Source organism: Conger conger, chromosome 3 (genome assembly GCF_963514075.1).
Source record: "Conger conger chromosome 3, fConCon1.1, whole genome shotgun sequence".
Classification (NCBI taxonomy): Eukaryota; Metazoa; Chordata; class Actinopteri; order Anguilliformes; family Congridae; genus Conger; species Conger conger.
This window is the reverse complement of record NC_083762.1, coordinates 16,995,375-17,003,235: the sequence shown is the minus strand read 5'-3', so window position 1 is coordinate 17,003,235 and position 7,861 is coordinate 16,995,375. Positions and strand designations below refer to the sequence as shown.

At 39.9% G+C, this 7,861-nt stretch overlaps 4 non-coding genes across 4 annotated transcripts; all 4 read right to left on the bottom strand.

Moving 5' to 3' along the window:
- Positions 1 to 4,517: 4,517 nt before the first annotated feature.
- Positions 4,518 to 4,590, bottom strand: trnaa-agc (transfer RNA alanine (anticodon AGC)). The gene has a single exon. It is a non-coding gene; the product is annotated as a tRNA-Ala (tRNA).
- A 365-nt stretch (positions 4,591 to 4,955) lies between these two features.
- Positions 4,956 to 5,028, bottom strand: trnaa-agc (transfer RNA alanine (anticodon AGC)). The gene has a single exon. It is a non-coding gene; the product is annotated as a tRNA-Ala (tRNA).
- An 833-nt stretch (positions 5,029 to 5,861) lies between these two features.
- On the bottom strand, positions 5,862 to 5,934 carry trnaa-agc (transfer RNA alanine (anticodon AGC)). Its single transcript has one exon. It is a non-coding gene; the product is annotated as a tRNA-Ala (tRNA).
- Positions 5,935 to 6,526: 592 nt separating this feature from the next.
- Positions 6,527 to 6,599, bottom strand: trnaa-agc (transfer RNA alanine (anticodon AGC)). Its single transcript has one exon. It is a non-coding gene; the product is annotated as a tRNA-Ala (tRNA).
- Between the last annotated feature and the right edge of the window lie 1,262 nt (positions 6,600 to 7,861).

Below are 7,861 nucleotides of genomic sequence, written 5' to 3'. Positions count from 1 at the left end.
CATGGCCATTCAGCCGATCCCATGTGAACCTTATCCAAGCAGTTCTGTTCTATGACCTCGGAATGCACTTTTTTTGTACGTCGCTTAAAAGTGTCCGTAAAATAAAATAATGTAATGCAAGTGCATCCAAGTGAGTGCCTCATATCCCCAGTGCATGCCAAGTTGAGCCACAGGAGTTGTTATCCACTCACTGAATTCTGTATCATCCGGTCAAACAGAAGTTTGAATGCTTTGTGCGTTGGGAATGCTATTTACATCCCGATGGAAACCGGAGACCCGATCGCAACATAAACTAGATAAAAATGCCTCCAATTTCCAGTTTGCATCCCTGGTGGTGCGAAGGTGAAACTAATGAAAATACACTCATGATTCACAAAAAAACCCGAAAAACCTTTCCCAACATTCGCCATAGGGCAATGGATCTCGGTGCAGGATCCTCTGTGTACGCTGGTTCCATTCCAACCACAATCAGTTTGGATGTTTTTCATCTTTAGAATGATTATTTACCCTCTTAAGCCACAGAAGTACCTATGCATGCCATGCAGAATTAAATTCCAGTGTTCGCATGGTGCTTATTGTGCTATTTTGCAAACAACTACATAAAAAGAGGTCATACAATTTGTTAACCAGACACATGCTTAGCTACTAAACCAAACCATTTGGTAGACAATGAAGAATTTAAAGCTTTTTTAAATGTATTTTTATGAACTTAAATGCGTGTTCAACTGTTAATTATGATCCTGTTGATTCCCCTTTGTCCTGAATTTAATCAATTATACATTTTGGTCACCTCCTTTGACATTTATTTAAAGTTTAAGCTTCCTGTGCATGTGCCTGGTGTTTCAGTGAAGCTGTTTAAAAGTGATTTATTGAAATGATTGAAAATCATTCCTTTTTACACTTTAGGGGAATATTGGTGTGGACGCAAAGAATGTAAATTACATTAAAAAAATAAGAAATGACTAATGGGAAGTGTGTAATGTGTGCAATGAAGTAGCCCTAATGTGTTCCATTTGATTCAGATTAAAGGCTCTTTCAGTGAAAAAAATCTTATCTATCAACTGCTTGAGAAGTTAAACACTTTTATTCAAAATAACTTTTTACAATATATATACATATAAATATTGCTTTATTACAACATAATATAAATTAACTATGCAAACATATTATTTACAAATGCATATAAACAATGCAACTTCTAATTTTTAAATTTCTTTTTATTGTTCGTTTCGTCCTGGTGACTTTGCTGCCCCCTGCTGGAGATCCCGTGCTTCTGTCTAGCCGGTGATTGGGAATTTGAGCTGCCTGTGGCGCTACATAATCCCTGCTTCAGCGGAAAGAGCGAAATTCCTCTGTGTCGAGCAGACCTTTGAGGTGGAGATTAGTGTTGATATATACACTGGGTAGTGGCCTGGTTGTTTTATATACTCAGATTTTTATTTAGAATTTTTATTTAGAAAAACATTTTTTATAGTGCCAGTCCTGATTGTCCTCCATCCACGGACACTGACATCTGACATTGTCTCTTTGGACTGTGTTCTGTACCTTTTTTACTGGCTGTGCCCTGTTGCTATCCATTTTGAAGTATGCTATTTTCTGCATGGAATAGGATTAGGAGGAGTTGGTGGACCAGAGGCAGTTTCATCCTTTGGCGGAGGTCATACCACTTCTGTCTTGGGACTGGCCTGCTTTCAGGTTACGAGGGCCAGTACAATGTTCTACAATTTGGAGCCAGAGACTGCACAGAAGGGTCGCTAAAAAGGAGAAACCATATATGGCCATGAGGTCCATGGTGCCAACCATTGACTGTTAGTACCAACCAGTGGACAGTGTGATTGGCGGTCTGGGACAGAAACATCTGTGACCTGGAAGAAGCCAACGGTTGTTCTTTTAAGAAACTCAAGGTAAGCTGATCGCCAGCCTTTGAGTAATTAATGTTATATTAAATGTTTTGAGATTTTCATTTTAATCAATGATTGTAGTTACTGTGTTATTTAATCCCATTGAATACAATTAAATATATGATTATGTTAAGTGCTCCTCTGCTAAACATCAGCTAATATGCTGACTTGGCTAATTTAGCTAACTGTTACAACACAGCTTGCCAGCGAGCTAGCTAGCATGGTAACTGTGGCTAGCTATGGCTAGTTCACGCCATAGTATACAGGTGCATCTCAAAAAATTCGAATATCATGGATAAGTCCTTTTTTTCCCGTAATTTCATTCTAAATATATTCTAGATTCATTACACACAAAGTGAAATATTTCAAGCTTTTTTTGTTTTAATCTTGATGATTACGGTTTACAGCTCATGAAAATCCAGTATCTCAAAATATTAGAATATTACATAAGACCAATCAAAAAAAGTACTTATAATACAGAAATGTCGACCTTCTGAAAAGTAGTTCATTTATGCACTCAATACTTGGTCGGGTAATCATGGGGAAGACTGCTGACTTGACAGTTGTCCAGAAGACACTCATTGACACCCTCCACAAGGAGGGTAAGCCACAGAAGGTCATTGCTGAAAGGGCTGGCTGTTTTCAGAGTCCTGTATCAAAGCGTATTCATGGAAAGTTGACTGGAAGGGAAAAGTATGGTAGGAAAAGGTGCACAAGCAACAGGGATGACTGCATCCTTGAGAGGATTGTCAAGCAAAGCCAATTCAAGAACTTGGGGGAGCTTCACAAGGAGTGGACTGAGGCTGAAGTCAATGCATTAAGAGTCACCACACAGACGTGTCCAGGAAATGGGCTACAAGTGTCGCATTCCTAGTATCAAGCCACCCCTGAACCAGAGACAACGTCAGAAGTGTCTTACCTGGGCTAAGGAGGAAAAGAACCGGACCGTTGCTCAGTGGTCCAAAGTCCTCTTTTCAGATGAAAGTACATTTTGCATTTAATTTGGTAATCAAGATCCTACAGTCTGGACGAAGAGTGGATAATCCAAGTTGCTTGAACTCCAGTGTGAAGTTTCCACAGTCTGTTTGCCATGTCATCTGCTGGTGTTGGTCCACTGTGTTTTATCAAGTCCAGAGTCAAAGCAGCCGTCCACCAGGAGATTTTAGAGCACTTCGTGCTTCCGTCTGCTGACAAGCTTTATGGAGATGCTGATTTCCTTTTCCAGCAGGACTTGGCACCTGCCCACAGTGCCAAAACTACTAGTAACTGGTTTGCTGACCATGGTATTACTGTGCTTGATTGGCCAGCCAACTCACCTGACCTGAATCCCATAGAGAATCAACAGGAAGTATTGTCAAGAGGAAGATGAGAGACACCACACACAACAATACAGATGAGCTGAAGGCCGCTATCAAAGCAGCCTGGGCCTCCATAACCCCTCAGCAGTGCCACAGGCTGATCGCCTCCATGCAATGCCACATTGATGCAGTAATTCATGCAAAAGGAGCCCCGACCAAGTATTCAGTGCATAAATGAACATACTTTTCAGAAGGTCGACATTTCTCTATTATAAATCCTTTTTTTGATTGGTCTTACGTAATATTCTAATATTTTGAGATACTGGATGTAAGCCATAATCATCGAGATTAAAACAAAAAAAGGGTTGAAATATTTCACTTGATGTGTAATTAATCTAAAATATATGAAAGTTTCACTTTTTGAATTAAATTCCGTAATTATTTCATAAAAAAATGAACTTTATTATTTTTTATTATTTATTATAAACCATATTCAAATTTTTGAGATGCACCTGGATACTAAATTTCAGACTCATTTTTATTGAACTGCAGTACGACTAGTATGCTAAGTATGCAGTCTGTATTTTGAACACAGCAAGACTGTTGTGATCTAGGTAGTGCCAAACTCCCTTATGCCACAGTGGCATAGCATCAGACTAAATCAACAGAAAAACAGCTTAACATCGTATGGCGCATTCGGCAGGAAAATGTCTGGGGAGAGCACTCTCCCGTTTGAGCAAATCCCCTTCTTATGTGTCTATGGAATTGCACCAGGCTTGGCTGGAGTTTAAATCTCAGGTTTAAACCCCCAGGCCAGCGTTTCCCTAACCTTTTTACTTATGCAGCCTACTCTCTAAATTTACCGAATCCCGTGGTGCACCGCTCTCAAAAGTGAGCAACGTACAGATGTTTATCTACAGTGCTTAGTAAATATGACCATTTACTATTTACCATTTTGTGTAAACAATAGGTCTCTATGTTCTTTTGGGACTTTAGTTAAGCAATATGCATTGTAATGACATTAATTCTGTCTTTTGCTAATGGGATGTGTTTGTTTAACTTCATCTGAATTTTTAAATTAGCTTAAATTTGTTTACATTCACCGGAATGTGTTTTTAAAAGGATTCTTCACTGGATACACTGGTCATACAACCACACAACTGACACGTTAACCAGGAAAACAGCTGGAGGTTACAGTTCAGGTACAGTTTAGTGGTTGGAAAATGCGAGCATTGCTGGGCTTAATGGTCTGTTCTTGTCAATGTGTTATGACCACAGAACTAGACCACTTGACTGACATATTAACCAAGAAAATAGCTGGAGAATGCGGGCATCGATCCCGCTACCTCTCGCATGCTAAGCGAGCGCTCTACCATTTGAGCTAATCCCCCTCCTGGTGTTTTGGTGGCATTGCTCCAGGCTCGATGTGTGTACTTGGCTGGACTTTAAAACCTCAGGTTTAAACCCTTAGACCACAGAACTGTGTTATAAGTTATTATAAGTTATACAGGACCATGATTTGCCGATCCCAGGTCTCGGGCTTTAAATGTAAGGTTTAAACTCCTGCTAAGCAGGCTGAATTTGTGTATGTCTTCCTCATCTTACTGATAGAAATATGATTTTTAAGGACATTTTGCCAAGGGGATTTGATTGTTTAAACCTTATAAATGTGTCTGAATATTTAAGTTCACACAGCACACTGGTTGGGAAAAGCTGCCCATGACCACAGAACTGGCATATTAACCAAGAAAACAGCTGGAGGATGCGGGCATCGATCCCGCTACCTCTCGCATGCTAAGCGAGCGCTCTACCATTTGAGCTAATCCCCCTCCTCGTATTTTGGTGGCATTGCACTCAGCTCGAGGGGTTAATTGCAGTGTGCTTGGCTGGAGTTTAACCCTCAGGTTTAAAACTGTAGACCACAGAACTGTGTTATAACTAGAAGAGCCAATCCTCATTTCCCAGATCCTATGATACCTGCTGCGCTTGTAATGTAGTTCTGTGATCTAGGGGTTTAAACCTGATGTATCAAGTTGCATTCACAGGCTAAATTTCTGTCCATGCCTTCCTTATCTTACTGATAGAAATTAGCATTTTAATGACATTTTTGTTAGCTTTTGTCAACCAAATTTGTTTGTTCATTAGAGTATTGAATTCAGTTCTGGGTACCATACTACAAGAGAGATATAGATGTGCTGGAAAAGGTTCAAAGAAGGGCAACCAGATTGTTTCCTGGTATAAATGCTTAAGATGCTTAATCTCTTCAAGCTCAGTAAAAGAAGATTAAGGGGATATTTGATTGAACTGCAGGCGATTCTTCAGGGTGAGTTTGGTTAGCACAGTGAGGGGGCATAAATGGAATTTGGCAAAGGATACAATTTAGCACAGACATTTAAAGATATTTTTTTAACACAGATGTGAACACAAGTATTCCAGTCTATGTGGAACAGCTTGCTAGGACATGTACTGGAGGCGGAAACGCTGGGGGTTCTCAAGACCAGACTTGATGCAGATACCATCTAGCTTTTAGGTAAACTAAGCATTAGGGACAGTTTAGTGGTTGGAACAAGTGAGCATTGCTGGGCTTAATGGCCTGTTCTTGTCAATGTGTTAAGACCACAGAACTAGACCACTTGACTGACATATTAACCAAGAAAACATCTGGAGGATGCGGGCATCGATCCCGCTACCTCTCGCATGCTAAGCGAGCGCTCTACCATTTGAGCTAATCCCCCTCCTGGTGTCCTGGTGGCATTGCTCCAGGGTTGATGTGTGTACTTGACTGGACTTTAAAACCTCAGGTTTAAACCCTTAGACCACAGAACTGTGTTATAAGTTATAACTGGAAGAGCGAATCCTCTTTCCTCACAGGTTTGGAGAGCTGCAACAATAGTAATGCACTTCTGTGGTCTAGAGCTGGCATCATCAAATCTGGACCTCAAATGAAAATCAAGCTCTGATTTAATTTTCTCCCCGGTAATAAACAGAACAATTAGTGCTGCTGATTGGCTACACTGGCTTCACATCTGACTCCAGGATAAAGGCTGGGTGGAAAACCAGCCAGTTCTCAAACCTCAAGGACCATGATTTGATGATCCCGGGTCTAGCGGTTTAAATGTAAGGTTTAAACTCCTGCTAAGCAGGCTGCATTTGTGACTAAGTCTTCCTCATCTTACTGATAGCAATATGATTTTTAAGGATATTTTGCCAAAGGGATTTGATGGTTTAAACCTAATACATTTGTCTGAATATTTAAGTTCTCACAGCACACTGGTTGGGAAAAGCTGCCCATGACCACAGAACTGACATATTAACTAAGAAAGCAGCTGGAGGATGCGGGCATCGATCCCGCTACCTCTCGCATGCTAAGCGAGCGCTCTACCATTTGAGCTAATCCCCCTCCTGGTATTTTAATAGCATTGCACTCAGCTCGAGTGGTCAATTGCAGTGTGCTTGTCTGGAGTTTAACCCTCATGTTTAAAACTGTAGACCACAGAACTGTGTTATAACTAGAAGAGCCAATCCTCATTTCCCAGATCCTATGATACCTGCTGCACTTGTAATGTAGTTCTGTGATCTAGGGGTTTAAACCTGACGCATTAAGTTGCATTCACAGGCTAAATTTCTGTCCATGCCTTCCTTATCTTACTGATAGAAATGAGCATTTTAATGACATTTTTGTTAGCTTTTGTCAACCACATTTGTTTGTTCAACAAAGTATTGAATGCAGTTCTGGGTACCATACTACAAGAGAGATATAGATGTGCTGGAAAAGGTTCAAAGAAGGGCAACCATATTGTTTCCTGGTATAAATTCTTAAGATGCTTAATCTCTTCAAGATCAGTAAAAGAAGCTTAAGGGGATATTTGATTGAGGATTTGAAATTCATTAAAGGGATTAACAATATGAACTGCAGGTGATTCGTCAGGGTGAGTTTGGTTAGCACAGTGAGGGGGCATAAATGGAATTTGGCAAAGGATACATTTAGCACAGACATTTTTTGATTTTTTTTTACACAGATGTGAACACAAGTATTCCACTCTATGTGGAATAGCTTGCTAGGACATGTACTGGAGGCAGAAACACTGGGGGTTCTCAAGACCAGACTTGATGCAGATACTGTTGAAGTTTGGTCAAAATGCCCTTGTTGAAAACCAGGAATGATGAAGTTTGATTTAAATACTTTCAGAATCATGTGCAAAAATACCCTTTCCTAAATGTTACCATATATCTCTATACTATATTTCAAATGCTGTTTAATACTACAATGATAAGCCATACTGTTTGAAGAATTATTATTAATTATGTTAAAATGAATAAGTCAGTCATCTTGAGCAATTAGAACTGTGTGTCTGTTAAAACAAATTGAGCTGCAAAGTCCAGTTTGTTTAATGAAAGTGCAGAGAACACTTATTCAGGTGTTTACAAACCATGGCATTGGATGCGGCCTGTTTTGACTCTGTGATGCAGTCCAAGAGATGTGGGTCTTTGCAAAGAGATGTTTTGAGTTAGTGATCACCAGCCCAATTTGCCTGCATCATTATATAGGCGAAAGGTTAAGACAGCTCAGCTTTCATAGAGTGACAGAAAATATTAAGGCGGGTTAAGAGAGACAATGTGATGATTTATTACAAATGATTGGTTAGCTATAATGTATAAAGA